Source organism: Vulpes vulpes, chromosome 7 (genome assembly GCF_048418805.1).
Source record: "Vulpes vulpes isolate BD-2025 chromosome 7, VulVul3, whole genome shotgun sequence".
NCBI classification, from domain to species: Eukaryota; Metazoa; Chordata; class Mammalia; order Carnivora; family Canidae; genus Vulpes; species Vulpes vulpes.
This window is the reverse complement of record NC_132786.1, coordinates 119,831,530-119,852,054: the sequence shown is the minus strand read 5'-3', so window position 1 is coordinate 119,852,054 and position 20,525 is coordinate 119,831,530. Positions and strand designations below refer to the sequence as shown.

Genomic DNA, 20,525 nt, shown 5'->3' with positions numbered 1-20,525 from the left:
AATTAGGGCAATGTTGGTTGCCTTTTATTAAGTTTTTCTAAGCTTTCATAAGCATTGCCTTTTACCATTTTTGCAGTTGTGGTATGAGTTTATATGGCAGCTGGTCATATATGACACTCTACTGCATAAATATGAATGACTTGGACTAATCTGGCGTGTTTACATAGCATATACACAGTTGAAGTGTAGCATGAAAGATTAAAAAGAAATATTGCACAATGTTTCTTAAAAGTAAAATACTCTTCTGAGGTGAAATTATTTAGTTTCGCATGACATCATTCTGTGATGTCTTTTAAGCTTTTTGGAAAGAGGTATCATTTGTAGAAAAATCTTTATTTGGGCTAAATACGGGTTTGTAAAACTATGAATGTTGTCTTTTTATATTTTTATGAGAAAGTAGTAGAAAATTGCTTTTGAAAAAATGGGCTTCTATTTAAATGTTGAAATATATGGAATAAGTGTTGTAAGTTTAAGGAGACTGTAAAAAAAGGGGGGGATCAGAAACATGAAAATTGCTGTTGGCTGGAAAGAGGAGATAATTTCATAAATTTAATTTCATAAGTAGGATTTATAGAAAGTCTTTTTAGATTTCTTAAGAACTGATTGCTACCTGGGAAAAGAGGAAGTAATACAGTTCAAAGAAAGAAAACAAATTGATCAGATTATTGAAAAGTAGGCTCCAATCGGGACAGCTGGCTGGCTCAGCTGGTAGAGCATGCTACTCTTGATCTCAGGGTCATGAGTTTGAGTCCCACATTGGTCGTAGAGTTTACTTAAAAAAATTTCATTTAGGGGCACCTGGGTGGCTCAGTTGGTTAAACATTCTACTCTTGATTTCAGCTCGGGTCATGATCTCAGGGTCATGAGACAGGAGTGTCATGTCAGGCTCCATATTCAGCGCCAAGTCAGCTTGAGATTCTCTCTTTCCGTCTCCCTCTACTCCTCCCTCTCCCTTCACTCTCACTTTCTATCACTCTGAAATGAATAAATAATCTTAAAAAATTAAAAAAAAATAGGATCAGATGTTTGAGAGGTGAAATGTAGAGGCTCTTGAAAACTTCCCTCTTTCCCCTTTATCTACAGCCCTCTAGTTCTACAGCTTTCAACAAATAATAGGCTTAAAATTTGCAGTGTTGTCTACTTTCTAAGTTCACAATATGCCTCGATGCTTAAAAGATCAAGCATTGTTCTGATACACACAAGCTATAAGAACATAATGATGTCTCTCTTGCTCTTTCAAATCTATTCTTTAACACAGAAATCTAAGAGCTTACATGACAGCTACTCAGGAGTTTTTGTTTTTGTTTTTTTTTTAATGAGCTAGTACTAAATCTGTAGTCTTTTACTTCACAATTCAAACTAGAAAAATTTATCTTTGGTAATAAAACTATGATTTCTTCCGTAATGTTCCTTCAGGTGCCTTTTAATCTAATGGAACCATTTTGTAAACGTATTATAAAATGACAGTGCAGTCTTCTCCAAGTTGAATTTCAAACACAAATACTTATGTATAGCTATACAGTGCAGGCATACACACACATAAGTGTACACACACATGCACACTTCTTTATTATCTCAGAATAAAAATGCAAATGAATTTATTAGCCTAAGAGTGGCACCAAATGGAAATTTATGCACATACATTTAAAAAACAGAACCCTTGAAAATAAAGCAGTTGCAGCCTATTAATTTTCCTCTTTGACAGTTTTTTAAATTCCCCTAAAAAAATGAAACAGCATGAATACTGTCAATATATCACAACAGCCACATTAGGTTTTGTGATATACATCATAATATAAAGAGCACTATTAGAGCACAACCTGGGAACCATTAAATCATTCTAAATCACTGTTACATTCCATTAGTGTCAATGGTGAAACCACATAATAGGCTTTATTACAAACTTCACCTTGGTAGGCCATTGTCTCTAATAACCACTTCTCTATGATGTGGTATCATACCCAGAAATCCAGGGAGATAATAAAGGCTCCCTTATTTCTTTTTTATTGGATGGGTAAAGTTAAATTTAGCTGTAAGTAAAAAAAATCCTGAAGCTTTGTTCACTAACTGCAAGTTGCTGCTATTTGGACAAAAAAAAAAATTAGGCAGACTTGGGAAGAACAGTTTGAAATAAATTTAAAACCTGGCAATGCTGAGGCCAGGGTAGGCTGGGCAGTGCCAGCAATTACGATGTCATTTTTGAAACGCGGTTTAGTACATTTGTGCGCCTCTTTACACTTTTGTTCAGGAGCAGAGTATTGATTATAGAAACACTGTAAGTTTCAAACCTGCCCTTTCCCTCATTCTCCCCCGGTTTGAGCTGTACCCTTTTAAAAAGTCATTTGGGCACTTTGTTGAGGTGAGGCTGGTGAGGACTTCAGCTCAAACCGAGATCAATTTTCAGATGTTTCAGGGAGAATTGTTGTACAGTGTTCTGTGCCCCTCCTCTTCACAAATAGAACCATTTATTCCCCTCCCCCTACTATGAATTTTGTCCCAATTCCTTCACTATTTCTTAGATAGACCTATGAATCTAATGCTCCCCACAAAGATTTCTATTACACCGTAGACACCTTTGTTATTGCTAAGCACATTTTAAGACAGAATGAAACAAGCGAAAATCAGATGCAGTTGCGTAGGTGAGTGATACTCTCATAAAAAACAAATAATATATTATTTAATACATAACCAGAGCAAAGTCAAAATGCTTTATATTCTTTCTATATCAATCTTGATTAATTATAAAGTATTTAAACAATCACTGTTTATAAATAAGTGCATTTGTTTATGTAAAACAACAATCTGCCCTTTGGAAGTGAGCTTTGAATAAGGTTAATTCAGGTAATTGAAATAGATTATTATCCTAATGACTCAACTCTGCTTTTGGTTCATTCTTTAAGACTGGACCTAAAAAAAAAAAAAGGTAATATTACCACATACATTCCTATAATAAGATGAAGTCTTAACTTAGGAAGAGAAAGGGATAAGGCAAAGAGGAACAAGTAACGAATACATTAGAGAAAATAGAAATAAGTCACCAGGAGTTGAATACTTCTGAAGGATAAACAAAATTAGTAGTGAAAAATATGGTAGATGGAGTTTTATAAGAATTATCTAGGGCACCTGGGTGCCTCGGTGGTTGAGCATCTGCCTTCGGCTCAGGTTGTGACCCCGGGGTCCTGGGATGGAGTTTCGTATCGGGCTCCCTGCATGGAGCCTGCTTCTCCCTCTGCCTGTGTCTCTGCCTCTCTCTGTGTCTCTCATGAATAAATAAATGAAATCTTAAAAAAGAATTACCTAATAAAAGGGACAGAAGAATAATAAATTTGGAAATGATAAAGTAGGTGAAAGATAAAAAGGGATGTGTCTGATCTTGTACCCGGTAAAATCATTTGGAGAGGCCTTATGCCATGAAACTTCTTTAGATTTATCTATTAATAGTGAGGGTTGCTTACCCAAATCCGATTTACCAGATTGACATGAAAACATGTCTCTCCCTCCCTCCAGTTGTTCTCTTCCCTTTCTTTTCTGTTTTTTTCCTTCTTCCTCTCTCTGTCTCTGTCTCTGTCTCTCTACCCTCTTCTCTCCCTCTCCTTCCCTTATCTTTTCCCCTTCTGTCTCCCTCCCTCTTTCCCATCTTCAGTCCTGTCTCCCTCTCTTTAGCCCTCTTGTCCTCTCTTCCTCCTCCTTCCCTTCTTTTTCTTAATAGTCTTTTCAGTGCTGGTCGATGCATAATATGCTTGAAAATAACAAAGCAGGAAAGTGTTAATATAGCACTCCATGGACGGAAAATTAAAAATAAAAACCTGAGGTATTAGGCTTTTTTTATGAGGGTTCGAACAGAAAGAAAGCATAAGTTTGATTTGCTGTCGTCTGTCGCCTAAAGAAAGTCTTTTAGCTAAAGCTCACCTCTGACCTTGTTTTCTACTTTCAGGGTATATTGTATTTCTCTTTTTTTGTTATATGTCTGGTTTGCAATGCTATTGATGTTCATAGGGAAGTGAGAGAATTGCTGTTTGAAAAGTCCATGCTCTACTTTATGAAGGCTAGCTTTATTTTCTATTTTTGTGATATTTTCTCTTTTTGCTCTTGAAAAAAAATCATGATAGAGGTCAACTCTTAAATACATTGGAAAACTTACCTGAGTAAAAATAACACCATTTTAGAATGATAGATGTTCACCTGCTTTGGGTTTTAATCTTCTTCTGATGTCAAATTGGCACATCTGACATTATCATCTCAGGATTGCAATTAAAATGTCATAAATAAACTGGCATCAGAATTAAATAAAAGAAAACATTATTAATTGTTTGTTTGTTTTGAAGCACTGACTTTAGGCTTCAAATGGTGAACACACTAGGTTTGGTTTGTTTCACAGTAACTAGACAGTGTAGGTATGTCTTCCAGATCAAAGATTAAAAAAAATAAGGAAGTCAAACCATATATTACTGCTTCTTAATTTCATTTACCTTTTTGATACCAGAGAAAATTTTGCTGAAGGCTTAGTAGGGTTAAAAATCTACAGGGACTGCTTATCAGAGGCTTTGCCTAGTTCAGTTAGACATACATGGTGAATACTGGAAGATGTGGGAAAAACTTTGCCATAGGATTACATTATGGCTAATCTGACAGGATCAAAGAAGCCACTAATTTCTGAACATGTGAATAGAGTTTTTGTATTTTTTATGGACATTCTAGTTTTAAGAAACAATGCCTAAGGACTCTGGATTAATATGTAATTATAATTCCTGCATGAAAAAAACAAGAACAGCAATTCTGTTAAAGACTCTTTCATCAACCTGGTTTGTATTTTTGTACACTTTATTTGTTAAATACATGTAAATTAAGATTTTTATAGTGCTGCTAAATCCTGAAATAACTTGCAGGTTGTGTAAAGATTTAGAAAAGCAGACTCTCCAGATTGGGCATCGGTAGATCAAATATAATTTTTTATAGTGACTGGCTTTAAGAGTGTAGTTTGATATTAATGTATTTCTGGAGGTGGTTTAAGATATCACTTATTTATGAAAATAATTTCTTTTTGTATGGGTGATTTTCTTTAAACTATCAGGTAAGTATAAGTGGATTTTCTTCATGGACATGATTAGTTCACATGATTTCCTTTACAAACCCTTATACATCAATGTGGGGAATATTTAGAAGTCTGTAACTTTTTTGAAATTATAACTACAGGCTGAAAGATTCTCTTAGAAGAAGACAGCCTGTAGTATTTCATTTGGTCCATTTATGACAGTATGTTAGAGAGCTGCCTGCTAAACCACAAATCTCTTGCTGTTAACTCACCGAGTCCTATAACCTTGAGCTATTCAGATTTCAGATGGCCAAGTGAAATGTCCCTGCCTTGCATTTATTAGTAAATACTGAGGCAGTTTAAGAGAACAGAATTATTGGAGTGCCACAATTATTGTAAACATGTGGACAGGTGAGGCTTATTTAAAATAAATGAGATAAGAAAAAAAAATCATAGCCATGTCATATTTAGACTAAATACTAAGTATATTTTTCCTGTCCTCTGCTTTCTTCTCAGCGATCATTGTATAAGAAGTCCCATTCTTATTACTCAGCAATTAGAAACGACAAATACCCACCATTTGCTTCAACGTGGATGGAACTGGAGGGTATTATGCTGAGTGAAATAAGTCAAACGGAGAAGGACAAACAGTGTATGTTCTCATTCATTTGGGGAATATGAATAATAGTGAAAGGGAATATAAAGGAAGGGAAAAGAAATGTTGGGAAATATCAGGAAGGGAGACAGAACATAAAGACTCCTAACTCGGGGAAACGAACTAGGGGTGGTGGAAGGGGAGGAGGGCGGGTGTTGGAGGGGAATGGGTGACGGGCACTGAGGTGGACACTTCTCGAGATGAGCACTGGGTGTTTTTCTGTATGTTGGTAAATTGAACACCAATAAAAATTAATTAAAAAAAATAAAAAAAAAGAAGTCCCATTCTTCTCTAATAAATTAATTGAAAGTACAGTTTTAAATAAGGAGTTCAGTTGAAAAAGGGAGAAGGAAGCCACATGAAGTAAGCATTTACCGAAGGCTTGCTAAACAGTAGACACTTTATTTTCTGTAAATATCTTACTGCCTAATGACTTTATGAGCAATTTTTAAAGTGAATAAACAAAGAAGCAGAGTTTTTCTTTCTCGAGTAGTATGACTAGGTCTTGAATTTAGATGTTATAATTGAAGTCACTTATGTGTAGTAACAGTGATTCCTGCTCAGGGAGTGATTCATCCATTCAGTCATTCGTTCACTCAATTTTATTAAGGATCTATAATGCCAGATACTTTGCCAGTCTCAGAAGACAGGACCATGAATAGAACTCAGTCCCAGTCCTTGGGATTAACATCTTCTATGGGGGGCGGGGAGAAGCACACACACACAAAACTCAGTTTTGTAGAATAGATGCTATGATGGAGGCTCATGGCACTGTGCTATAGTATATTTGGGGGGGGGGCGGTCTTGTACGTTGTTGGAGAAGGGAGTAAAATTTTTCTCAGAAGAAGGAATCCCTGTGCTGAGCACTACATGAGACGTTAGTTTGGCAAAACTGTGGATCAGACTAAAGCAACCACATAATACTAAGAGCCCCACAGGAGCAGGGACCATCAAGAATTTGAGTGTGATTTGATCTTTCTACTGTGAATATCAAGTTAGTTAGGACCTTTGACTGTATTTTAACATAAGTGTAAAGGGAGCAACTGAAATGATCATGGCCGATTTTTATTTTAAAAAGATCCCTTCTGCTGCATGTGGAGAGTCAATTACAGAAGAGGCCATGGTGGACGCAGGGAGACTAGTTAGAGCTATTATAGTGATCCAGGTGACAGAAGTAGAAAGATTCTAGAATAGATTTTGAAAGTAGCACAGAAAGAATTAATTTACATAGATTATATGTGGACAGTAAGGAAAAGAGCAAAAGAAGATGAGTTACATCAGTGTATGTTTGGAGACATAAACACTAAAATGACTAAATTGCAGCAGTCTTTGGAAATTATAGTTTTTAGGAGTATCCCAATTTTTACTTACCAGAAGAGTAAGACAATGTAGAAACTTCTGTGATAACAATTTGAAGAGCTGAGTTATACTAAGATTCATTTCTAAGGCTGTCATGTTGATTTGATTTTCTGTGAGTTGAGATCTGATTCAGAAAGGTCTGTATTAATCTGTTGACCACACATGAAAAAAGGATGTCTCTTGAACAAATAGTGCTGGGCAAACTGGATATCCGCATGCAAAAGGTATGAATTTGGACCCTTTTCTTACTCCATATACACAAGTCAACTCAAAATGGATTAAATACTTAAATGTAAGACTTGAAACCATAAAAAGTCCTGGAGGAAAACACACAGGAAAGGCTTTCTGACATTGGTCTTGGAAATGATTTCTTAGATTTGACACCAAAAGCACAGGCAACAAAATCAGAAATAGGCCAGTGGAACTAAATCAGACAAATGAACAACTAATCATTAAATCAGTCAGTCTGTAATTTGTTTTTATCTCTGCTGATTGGCAAAGCAAGTTTCAAAGCCAGCTAATATATAACAGGAACTTCACGTACATGATTGGTGAAGTCTTATGACCACTACTGCCCTTTCCCATAACAGCCTTACAGCTGGTTGGAAAGGGGAGAAAAACATGAAGAAATGAAATTGTCAACCAAGTCAGTATACAATAATTGGTTCAATTTATTGAACATCTATTATATGGGCCTATATCAAACTGAAAAGCTTATGTACAGCAAGAGAATCAACAAAATGAAAAGGCAACTTATGGGAGAATGGGAGAAAATAATTTGCCATCCTTAAAATCTGGTAAGGGTTAATATCCATAATATATAAAGAACTCATACAATTCAATAGGAAAAAATACAAATAACCCAATTTTAAAAATGGACAAAGAAACCCCACTGACATTTCTTCAAAGAAGATACACAGATGGCCAATAAGCATATGAAAAAATGCTCAGCATCACTAATTGTCGGAGAAATGCACATCAAAGCCAAAATGAGGTATCATCACATCACATTTGTTTAGAATGACTCAAGAAACACAAAACGAAACAAAAGACAAGTGTTGACAAGTGTCTGGAAAATTTGAAACTCTTACATGCTGTTGGTGGGAATGCAGAATGATGCAATACTATGGAAAATAGGAGATTCCTCAAAAAATAAATAAATAAAAAACGAGACTGTTAAATGATCTTGTGATCCCACCTTTGGGCGTTTTTATAATGGAATTGAAATATTGATCTCAGAGGGGTATTAGCCCTTCCACGTTCATTGTAGCACTATTCATAAGATCCAAGATATGGAAATAATCTAACTGTTCAGTGAATTAGTTGACTTAAAAATGTGATATATATACACACAGTGGAATGTTACTTATCCCTGAAAAAAGAAAGAAATCTTGCAATATGCAACCAGATGGATGAACCTAAAAGACCCTGTGCTAAATGAAATAACCAGTCATGGAAACACAAATACTGCATGATTCCACTTACATGACTATCTAAAATAGACTCATAGAAGCAAAAAAGCAGAATGGTGGTTGCCGGGGTATGAGTGTGGGGGCATGGGTAAAGGGGAGTTGCTAACTAACTGGTATGAAATTTCAGTTCTGCAAAATGAGTAAGTTCTAGAGATACACTGTACAGCATTGTGCCTGTAGATAATAATGCTGTATTGTACACCTTAAAAAAAAACCCGTTAAGAGAATAAATCTCATGTTTTTACCACAATAAAATAAAATTAAAAGAAAATTCTGATGAGGTCATGATTATTTAATGTTCAATTAAAGAGCACGATGGGAGTTGTAGTTTTTAGTATTATTCATATGTGGTTTGCGTGGTGTTACCTAGCCTTGCAAAACCCCACTCACCTGTCAAAAATATTATTTGCTCCAGGCAAATGGTTGAATGCAATTCTGTAAGACTGATCCACATAGAGCAGTGGGTGACAACCAGTTGCAATTTATAATTTCTAGGAAATAGCACTACAACTACAGGTCTCCTGCTCACTCCCTATACAAAATGTTCAAGCATATTCATAAGGTTTTTGGTTATATAGCGAAGTTACCAGCAGGTAAATAATCATCACACACTGAGCATCATTGTAGGTGTTAATGGTGGTTGTCAGGGCACGTACAGTGTGCACAAAATATACCCAGAGAAATTATATACACAGGCTAAGTCTGAATCCAACCCAGAAGTAGATATTTCTGGAGATATGGATAGTTAAGGAGATTTAAAAAATACTTAGGATGACAATTCAATGCTGGATCGTAGTTTATGCTTTTATTCTTCCTGAGAATAAGCAGTGATAAGTGGAAAAATCTCAGACCAAAGCAAACTCATCTTTAAACGATGAAGCCAAAACAAACAAACAAAAAAACAATGATGATCAAAAGCCTTGGTGACCACTAAACAAGTTACAGTTTGTCCCCCCGAGAGAGGCTGTGATGGGCTTTACTTGCCATTAGGGGGGAGATTAAGTGCCAGTGGTTTGGACTTAAGTAATTATACACTCAAATCCTTTCAGTATATCACAGAAGCCAGGCTTTTGCCTTTGAATATCTGTATCGTGACTCTTTGGATTGCTTATGGTTATTTCCCTTGACAACCCAAACCTGAACATTAAATCCCATTGGCAACAACTATCTGTCAAGAGCAAAAAAATAAATAAAAAAAAATAAAAAATAAATAAGATTTGTGTATTTAGTTTTCATTATAGAAGTGCTTGTAGTTGAAAAAATATGTACCTGTCAAGTTTTCAGCATCTCGCTGGGGATGCAATGCTGTTGTGATTTCAGAACCTGGCTGACAAATTCACATTTCAGTAGTAAAGACAAATCAAGGGTTTTTCTCTCCCCCCCCTCAACCCCTTTTTTAATTCTTTCTTCTTGCCGCTTTGACAGTCATACATAACAATTTGAGACCTAAGTGCCACTTTGATGCACTATTCCATTATTAAGTGGCACAGTCACTATAAGAATAGATGACGGGCCTGTACTCAAGTCAATGTGAATTAAACAGCTTTCTACAATAGGGAAACGGAATGGTCCAAGGAATTCTGAAATATTAAAAAATAAATTTAAAACTGTGCTTCAGAAACATCAAAGTATGTAATTTAAAATAATCTCAGGTAGTAGATGGCAAACTATAGAAAACAAAATATTTTTTTAGCAGAATTGTTAAAGTTTAGAGGAAACATTAAATACATCTGCAAACATCCCAAAACCCATAATTACTAATTTCAAATACAATTGTTGAAGGGTCTTAGGGGGAAGGAAAAGCAGTGAGAACCTATGCAGACTTTTAGATAGGAAGAAATGAACGTTCATTATATGACAGTAATTTTACACCATATTAATAGAGGAGTGTCCTTAAGAGTATTTCTTTAAACCTAAAAGGTGGAGTTTCCACTAAAGTAATATTGACTTAAAGTACTTAAATTAATTCTTTTGTCAATATCTCTTCAGTAAATCAATACACCTAGAATTAAACAACAGTTTTTTGCCAGAAGGCAGGCTCATCTTGGTAATTTTTAGTTACAATTCATTAAGCCATTGGTCACTATTAGGGGGGAAAAAGGCAGCAAGAATTTTATAATAATGCCGAAGAATAGAAGCTTAATATTTCCTCAGAGGCTCCTCTTTTTCAACCCAGGGAATAAAAAAAGTCAGAAGCTACAGTTGGGACTCCCTATTATATTTTTGCCAACAAAATTAAGTGACCACTTTTTCTAAAAACATAGAAAAAATAAAATTTTAATGCTTATTGCCCTCCAGAATGTAATGGATCACAAAATATATTTTTGCATAAGGTCATTAAAGGCAAGGTAATTATTTTACAAACACTGATCCTATGATATGTCCCAGGGGAAAATGCAACAAGAATTGAAAATTCTGTTAATCCATACAGTTCTGAAATATTTGCTATAATACTTACCTCTTTATAGTTATGACAACTCAATCAAACTGATGAATATTTGAATTCTAATTTCAGTGCTTAGTACTCCAAATCTGTTTTTTTTTTCTTTCTTATTCTTCTGCATTTTCAGAGACAAAATTGAATTATTCCTTTATCCTCGTTAGTAATCCCACAGAGCAAGAAAAAAATACATCAAGGATAAAGGCGTGTTTCATACCTTTTATAGGGTGATGGTAGAGAGGTATGGCTCTGTGAAACAACAGTCAAAAGTAAATATATTGTTTCTGATGTACTCGAGACTGAGTTGTTTAAGAAAGAAAGAAAGAAAAAAAAATCAGTTTCATCAGTTTCCCACTTTACACTTCTGAAGTGCTAAAGGAGTTAAAAAAAAAAAAAAAGGAGAGAGGAAAAGTAATTATGGGAAATAAAATAAGAATTTTCTTAGTTACAAGTCCTGGCCCTTTGCTGATTGCAGTAAATTATAAATTATGCAGTCAATGTAGGCCAACAAAAGAAGACATCTTCAAATCTCAGTCAAAGGTAATTACTTAAGTCGGCTGAATGTTCTCTTTTCATAGAGTGTGATCTCTCTCTGACAGCTCACACTGACAGATGACCTTCTCGGCAACGTTCTTATCCTTCGGATCATGAGCAGTGTGCCTCTCTCCCTGAATATCTCTATATATTTGTGACACTAAGCTTTCAAATACAGCTATTGACAAATCAGAACATCAGTCTAAGTGCTGGTCTTCCTATCACTCACAATAAAGTAGCTATCACTTGTGGTGGTGTAGAGCAAGCACATCTCTGAAAAATGAGTTCTCACCAAGTGCTAATTTGACACAGCTCGCTTGCCTTCCCATAATTGCTCTGTCATTGTCAGTTGGCAGTTCGGGCTCATTCCTGGAAGCTGTGCCGTACAATTGGATACAATTACTCCCATTTACCACCACTATTATGCCACTGATGTTGCCCAGTCCGCATATTGACATGCCTCATTAAACCTGGATGCGGGCCATTAATGAACATTGTTAGCATTTCTCTTAAACTTTTTTGCCTCTAATAAACAGTCAGTGTTCCATGAAGGAGCACTGCCATCCTTGTGATATGATATTTATTATCTTATGGGGGAAGGGAACTCTGCAAATGGAAACTATCCAGATGCCGAGAGGGAGATATACAGTTAGATCAGTGGAGAATTGCGCTGATAAGTGGGACCTTTCTCTGCCAGGAGCATCCTAACCATTAACCAAGTGACCTCTTCTATCCAAAAGAAGACGGGCAGGATAAACATGAACACCCCAGAAGTACCCACATCACAGCAGGCTTCTCAAGGTTGCATCATTGCCAACACCTCTCTCTAGCCCTCTCCTACCCCCAGGTGGTGCTATGTGCCATGATAAAGATAATTTTGCCCTGGGTCTTCAATCCATTATGTCCAGCTAACTTCAACGTGCATTTTTATTCAGAGATAATTATGTGTTGATCAGAGAAGTCAGCGGCTGTCACCCATATAGCAGGCACACCTGCGGTGTGACATAGGTGGTAACGATGGCATGCTCTTGAGCTGTCATGACACGGACAGGGACTTTATTATGTATATGTCATCATTTCTCTTAAGAAAATTATACTTCCCCACACAATGGTAATAATGAGCCTTTACAACACTCCCATAAACCTCATTTGCAGTCTTATTCTTGACCTTCATTAACTATATACTAAATATATAGAAACACCTATAAATACACAGCGTGTTTTGCGTCTCTATACATAAGTTTATATCAAGCCGAGGGTGAGATATCAAGTTGGAAATACAGAGCTTTAATTAAAAACTTAAGATCTCTTAAATGGAGAGTAATCGAGCCACTTTGGCATTGTTAACTTTTCTACAATTATGATAAGAAAATAAATAATTATACAGGTGAAGATATTTGTTGAACAGTTATATGAGTGCTACTAAAATGGACTTTACTGGATTAACTAGTGCTAAGTTGTCGTATATATTTTATAATTAAATTTACATACTAAAACTAAAGAGAAGATCTTCATGTAGATAAGACTGACTTCTAAACCTGTATGCATATATTTTTTAAATAAAATTTCCTATCCAGTCAGTTGGTGGTAATAATTGAGCTGACTCTGAGGCATATAGAAAACAGGCAATTTTAGTTTAGTAGAAAACCTTGCTCATAGCATATAGAATTAATGTATGTATTTTTTAACAGATGACGTGAAATTAGTCTGAGCTAATTTTTGGATAAGGTGATCCATTACAAAAAAAAAAAAAAAAAGAAGAAGAAGAAAAAAAAAAAGGTGATCCATTATATTGAAGATCTATAAAGTAATGGTTAAGGGATAATTTAAAAATGTTTTCCTTCTATCCGCAAATCCTTTACTCTTACAGACTTGTGAAGTTTGGAGGAGGACATTGCGTAACCTCCATGATCCTAGATAATTGAGAGTTTTTAACCCTTAACACCTGACTTAAGATCACCTTTGTACCGATTTCTTTTAATAGAAACAGGGGGCTCCCTCTCTTTTTAGCTAAGAAATGTCATCTGTAACAATTTCCAGGATATACTGAGCCCTAACTCTCTCCCGCCACCCCCCCCACATTATTTGGCTAAAGCAGATATTTGTTTATTATTAGTAGTTAGTATTTTCCAGACATCATCACAGGCCTTCTTTGTATTATTTCATTTGATCCTCAATTAACTTGATGAATTAGAGGCTATTATCCTCATATAAGAGAATATGCTGAGGAATGGAGATACTAAATAACTCTGCTGAGGTCACAGAGTTTTCCACAGAGGCAGGATTTAAACCCAGGGCCGATGGCTCCAGGTACCATATCCTTAACTGATACTCGACATTGTCTCTCAAATGACTGATGTTTCTGTGTTTAAAATGGCAGGTCATTTAGATTCCTTTACTTCCACAGGATTAATTTTGAAATTCACTGTTTTGGGATTATGAAAGCATTATGAAAATCTAGACTTAATTAGATTATATTCTATAACTTTTAATATTGGAGGTTATTGTGTATTTTGGTTGGCACATACAAATGCAAAGTAAAATAATTAGACTTATTTCTGATTTGGATAGATTCCATTTCAGAAATGGAAACGTCACTGAGAATGAGAGAAATCAAAATTGGTCTGGTTTCTTCTGATGTAGTAACTTTTTTATGTTATTTGCAAAAAGGAGGTAACATATGTTTATATATAGTCCATTTTTTTAAAAAATTTCAATGTCTAATCTGAGTCAGTTGACCTTTTGTGTTTTATTTGCTGAGCCTTTCAAAATGTTTCAAGAGCAGTGACTTTTCCTGTGATGTGGACACCTCACTTTCATGGAATAGGGCTAAGAGCTCCAACTCATCTTCTAATTTGCTAGTTTGCAAGTGGGAATAGTTGCTTGTAATCTAGTAAACTCTATTCCCCACCCCTCAACACTGGATCATTTTTCTGTGGGTTAACTAAAGCCAACAAATAATCTTGGGTGAAAAAGGAAATGTTTAAGAATTTCTTTGGCTAGTTTTTGTTTTTTGGTAAATTGGGGCTCTGTGACTTTAATTGCCTTCAGTATGGATCTGTCAACATAACACTAGAAGTATTACTATAGGAAATAACTGGGCTTGTAAATCATTTTAATTAATATTAAGCACAAAATTGTCTTTTTTTTTTTTTTTTTTTGCTTCCTGATGTTCAAAAAGTGTGGGAGTAGAAGGAGGGATGGTGAGATGGGCCAGTCAGGTAAACACAGTGCGTGTTTTAATTTTATCAAAGTGAAGGATTACATGGTCTGCTTGTGTTTTTCCCTTGTATACTTCCCTTAATACTATGGAAGTGAGAGATGAGCTCTAGTTGGCAACCAGAATGGTTGATGTGCAGGATAAATGGAACTGGAGCAGAAGAGATTATAAGATCAGTGCATAGAGAAAAACATTTATCTGACTGAGTCGGTGATAGAAATGACTTAGGAGTTTGGCTTAGCTAGTTTCAAGCTATAGTACTTAGACCTAAGTAGTTACAGAGAGGTATGTTTTATAATCATGCTGGTATTTGGGGAGAAATTTTTTTTCCTTTTTCCTTCAATGAAATATTTTAATGATTTACATTCATTCATTGAAAAAAGTTTATACCTGTGTGCACATAAGTACCAGGCACTGTTCTGGGATTAGGGATACATCAATAAACAGAAGAGATAAGAACCCCTGTCTGCAGGGAACTTACATCCTAGTGGTTAGGGATAGACAATAAATAATACAAGTAAGTAAGAGCAATTAAAGCAGGCAACAGCCATAGGATGGATTGGAGAAGGATTAGAGTTTTAAGCAGGGGGTAAGGTCTCACTGTGAGATTGACATTGGATCAAAGATCTGCAGGAGGGAACACTTCCTTTAGGAAGGAACATATACATATCCTGGAAACTAGTGTTCCCTGAAGAAGCAATAGCCCTGAGGGCCATGAGGCAGGAGGGGCATGACTGCTGTGTGCAGGGAAGAGGCAGAAAACCAATGAGACACAAGGCGGGTGATGCTAGGGAGCGAAGCAGGAGAGGTGGTGGTTTGAAAGTACACCGACTTTTGTAGCAGCCTGCTGTTCTAACAATTGAGTCCTTGGTTTTCCATTTCCCTTTTAGAAGTGCTAACGTCATGCCCCTCTTAGCTCAAACAGAATTGGAGATCATCATGCCTGAAACAGGCAGCACAGATTCTTACTGGGTTCTAGAAACAGGAATCTTGATATCGGGCGATAAATCCAGCAGAATTCTTTTTTTTTTTTATTTCTGCAAACACTGTGTTAGAGAAGGACTGCACTGTTGATCTGTTCAGCATGTTACTGTGTTGCCCAAATCTCCAAACAACATTTGCAGATTGGCGATGGTTTATGAATTTATATTTTCCTTCAGAGATTAATTTAGCTGGCAGAGTTAAAGACATTTGAGACTAATTTTGCATAATTTTTGTTTTCTTATAGTATATTGTGCAGAGATTTTCTGTGAAGCAGAGAAAAAATGTTAATAAACATATTATGTCCATGGATCTCCCATCATTCGCTTGTGTTATATGTACATGAAACACAGTCTGCCCTATTGTACTAATTGTCTTAAGACTTAGTTACGTATTTTCTTGCTTTTCTCACTCTATATGGTTAATAATTATTATAAACTAGTTGTTCTAATACATGTTGCATGTATTTAACTTACTTAATACATATATGTTATACTATTATTTTAAACACTGGCATTTATTGAATACGTATGTATTTTTTTGAAACACATTCTGCCTCATTATTTATATGGGTGCCTCCTGCATTATTATTTCATCTATGATTTCTAATGATTTCCTACATGGTGCTGTCAATTTTATACATCTTATAATATTTAAACTTTTGATTCAGTAAATAAGAGTTCAAAACAGGGAAAAATAATCGCTAATTCTTTTATTATTATTATTATTTTATTTATTCATTCATGAGAGACACAGAGAGGCAGAGACCCAGGCAGAGGGAGAAGCAGGCTCCACGCAGGGAGCCCGATGTGGGACTCGATCCCGGGTCTCCAGGATCAGGCCCTGGGCTGAAGGCGGCGCTAAACCATTGGGCCACCGGGGCTGCCCTAATTGCTAATTCTTATGATCATATTTATATACTGTATTATGGTTCAAATACATGACTCATATGGTTCAATGCAAAGAAATCAGATGTTTTAGGGCACTACCTGCCAGTTATATTTTGTTACATTTATAAAGCACCTGGATGATCTTGACATATCAACTGGATGTTGCCCATTCATTAACTGGAATAATCACATAAAAGTAGTAAAATTTGAACTCTAAGTAAATGTACAAATCGGATATAATAAGAAAAGGTGATAACACAAAACAGTAGATCTTTATATATATATATATAGAATGCCTTATAATCTGTAAGGTTTTTCCTGTTGTGCTCATAATAGAAATGATTTGTGATTGTTTAGGTTGTAGTCTCTGATCACAAACTTGTCTCTGTGGAGAATGAAACACTTAGGAACCTAGTTCTGCTCCAGCAGTGAAGACAGTTGAAGCTGTTTATAAAAACTTAGCACATGGCTCTCTGCTCTTTCCCATTTGACAGACAGCTGCATCTTCTGGTGCAGTGCCAGCCGCATCCCAGAGACACAATGGTGAAGTTGGGAATAAACGGGATTTGGCCATATTAGGCACCTAGGGACCCTGGCTGCTTATAACTCCAGCAAAGTGGATATTATCACCATTAGTGACCCCTTCATTGACCTCAACTGCATGGTCTACGTGTTCCAGTATGGTTCCACCCATGACAAATTCCAGAACACCATCAAGGTTGAGAACAGGACAGAAAGCCATCTCCATCTTCCAGGAGCAAGCTTCCACCAACATCAGATGGGGTGATGCTGGTGCTGAGTATGTTGTAGAGTCTATTGGGGTCTTTACCACCGTGGAGAATGCTGAAGCTCACTTGAAGGGTGGGGCCAAGAGGGTCATCATCTCTGCCCTTCTACTCTGCACCCATGTTTGTGATGGGTATAAACCATGAGAAGTAGGACAACTCCCTCATGATAGTCAGCAATGCCTCCTGCACCACCAGCCACTTGGCCCCTCTGGCCAAAGGTCATCTATGACAACTTCAGCATCATGGAAGGACTCATAACCCCAGTCTATGCCATCACTGTCACCCAGAAGACTGTGGATGATCCCTCTGGTAAGCTGTGATGTGATAGCTGAGGGGCTGCCCAGAACCTTATCCCTGCTGCTTCTGGCACTGCCAAGGCTGTAGGCAAGGTCATCCCTGAGCTAAATGGGAAGCTCATGGCCATGGCCTTCCATGTCTCCATGTCCAACAACATCAGTTGCAGATCTCACCTGCTGCCTAGAGAAAGCTACCAAGTATAATGACATCAAGAAAGTGGTGAGACAAGCATCGGAGGGCCCCCTTAAGGGCATCCTCAACTACACTGAGGATGACGTTGTCTCCTGTGACTTAAACAGTGACACCTACTCTTCCACCTTTGATGTTGGGGTTGGTATTACTTAGTGACTACTTTGTCAAACTGATTACCTGGTATGACAACGATTTTGGCTATAGTAACTGGGTGGTGGACCTTATGGTTCATGTGGCCTCCAAGGAGTAAAAGCCCCTTGGGCCACCAGGCCCAGTAAGAGGAAGCAGTCCTCAGCTGCTGGGGAGTCCTTGCCCCAGCTCATCCCCAGCACACTGAGAATCACCTGACCTCCACAGTTTCCATATCAGGCCCTCTGAAGAAGGAGAGGAGCTTGGGGACCCTTAACCTTGTCATGTACCATCAATAAAGTATACTCTACCTAGCCAAAGAACACCTCCCCCCACCCCCCAAAAAAGAAAACTTAGCACATTTTGGCATTCATTTGATCATCTCCCTTTTTAAAAAAAATGTTAAAGATTTTTATTTATTCATGAGAGACACACAGAGAGAAGCAGAGACACAGGCAGAGGGAGAAGCAAGCTCTCTGCAGGGAGCCTTATTCAGGACTCAATCCCAGGACCCCCGGATCATGACCTGAGCCATAGGCAGACACTCAACCACGGAGCCACCCAGGCTCCTTGATCATCTTTTCTAACCAAAAAGCCAAAAGAAGGAATTTCCGTTACTCGGTGTACACTATTTACTTCTGCTCAGTTACATTAAACTGTATAGTATGGGTTGAATTATTTCTCTCTACCAAGAATTTCAGTCATTATGAAAGAGTTATCTGAATCAAGTGGATCTAAATAGCATCATCATAAAAAATGTTAATGCCAAGGAAAGAAAAGTGAACAAGTTACCTTACAAAATTGTGCTTTCCTAACTTGGCATATTTTTCATAGCAAATGAAAAGAATAGCCATAATCTGTGTCTATGAGATGGATATGAGTGTGAATTTTTGAATCAACATTTGAAAGTTGTATTTAAAATAGAAGCTAGCATTTCTAAACTGAAAGGATTTAGTTGTTTGGTTGTTCATTTATTGAGCCTTCATACTTACCATTTTAAAGTTGGGAAAATTGAGAACCAGAAAGCTAGGATATAATCACGAAGTTGTACGCATAACTAAAGTGTAAAGGCAGGGGGAAATATTTAAAAGAAGAGAGAGGGAAAAAAAAAAAAAGAAGAGAGAGGGAAAGTTTTAGAGTAGTGAAGATGAAAGCATGACAGCAAGGAAGAACTTGTGAAAGCAAGATTGTACCCCATCTTCCAACTTCTCATAGTCCCTGTTTAAAAGATCCTCTTGAAACTTTATTTTCAGATCTTTTCCACCTATTTCCTTCTTATTTAACATACGATTTACAACATGTGGGGAAATAAATGCTTGTACATATGTCTGTTCACAGGTTGAAAAATATAGAGTACACTTGAAAAAATTTTGTATTTAAATTCATTCGATTACCATATAGTGTATTATTAATTTTAGAGATAGAGTTTAGTGACTCATCAGTTGTATATAATACCCAGTGGTCATTATATCAAGTGCCCTCTAATTGGCACCTAGTTACCCTATTCCCCACCTACCTCCCCTCCAGCAACCCTGTTTGTTTTCCAATAGTGTATACTTAAAAAAAAAAAGATTCAAGAATTCAGTTGTTTGTATTTCCTTCATAACCCATTTGTATCCTTGAATCTCATATAATTTTGCAAAACTAATAGATTGTAGCTTTTTACATAGACTGGACACATAATCAGTGTAAATACCCTTAAGGTACATTGATTCATTTTCTTTCCCTATTTAACAATATTTGCTACAAGGCCTTAGTATTCTTGATGTCAAGATGCAAGACACATAATCGAGGTGAGGACATAATATTCATTATACATTATTCCTTATACTAAGAGAAACCTGCTGCAAAATTGAAATTGAAATTCAGGTATTTCCATACATACATCCATTCATAAAAATTAAGATACTCTCAGTATAAGCCATACGATATTCCCAGTGCAATTTATAAGACCTGCTACTTACAATAAAATTTCACAAAAGATTTAAATCTACCAAAAACATGAATGCTGCTGTTTTCAGCAAGTTGTAAGTGGCTGGGAGCCAAGCTACAGCAATTCATGCCAGAAAATCCGTACACCAGAGCCTTATAGAGAATGATTAGTTGACATCATTTTAATGATGAATTAATGAGCAGTAAAAGCATTCTAATTCCAATATGTACAAAACCTTCTATTTGAAGACACAGGACTAGAGAGAACAGATCCATGACCTTTGTGATACTGGCAAAGGTTGGGTTCACTACAGTTAACGCCCAATCCGTCTTTCAAGGTTAACTACACATGCCATGCTGGGAAATGAAACAATTACTAACGAATTTTATAGGTATATTCTGTCAAATTTAAAAGGCAATCAGAAGTCTAAATGAAAATTATGCCTGGGGAAAGCATATAAAAAGAGAGAAACTAGGAAGGTGTGTGTAGGTACCTCTATGCACTTATTTCCTTAAAAAAAAAAAAAAAAAAAAAAAAAAAAGATGCCTTCAGGAGAAGGCAACATAAACTTTTCAAGTACACAAATGAAAATCCTTATGCTGA

At 36.4% G+C, this 20,525-nt stretch overlaps 1 pseudogene; it reads left to right on the top strand.

The window, feature by feature from the left end:
- The first annotated feature begins 17,123 nt into the window (after window positions 1–17,123).
- Window positions 17,124–18,110, top strand: LOC112929862 (glyceraldehyde-3-phosphate dehydrogenase-like; annotated as a pseudogene).
- Window positions 18,111–20,525: the final 2,415 nt, after the last annotated feature.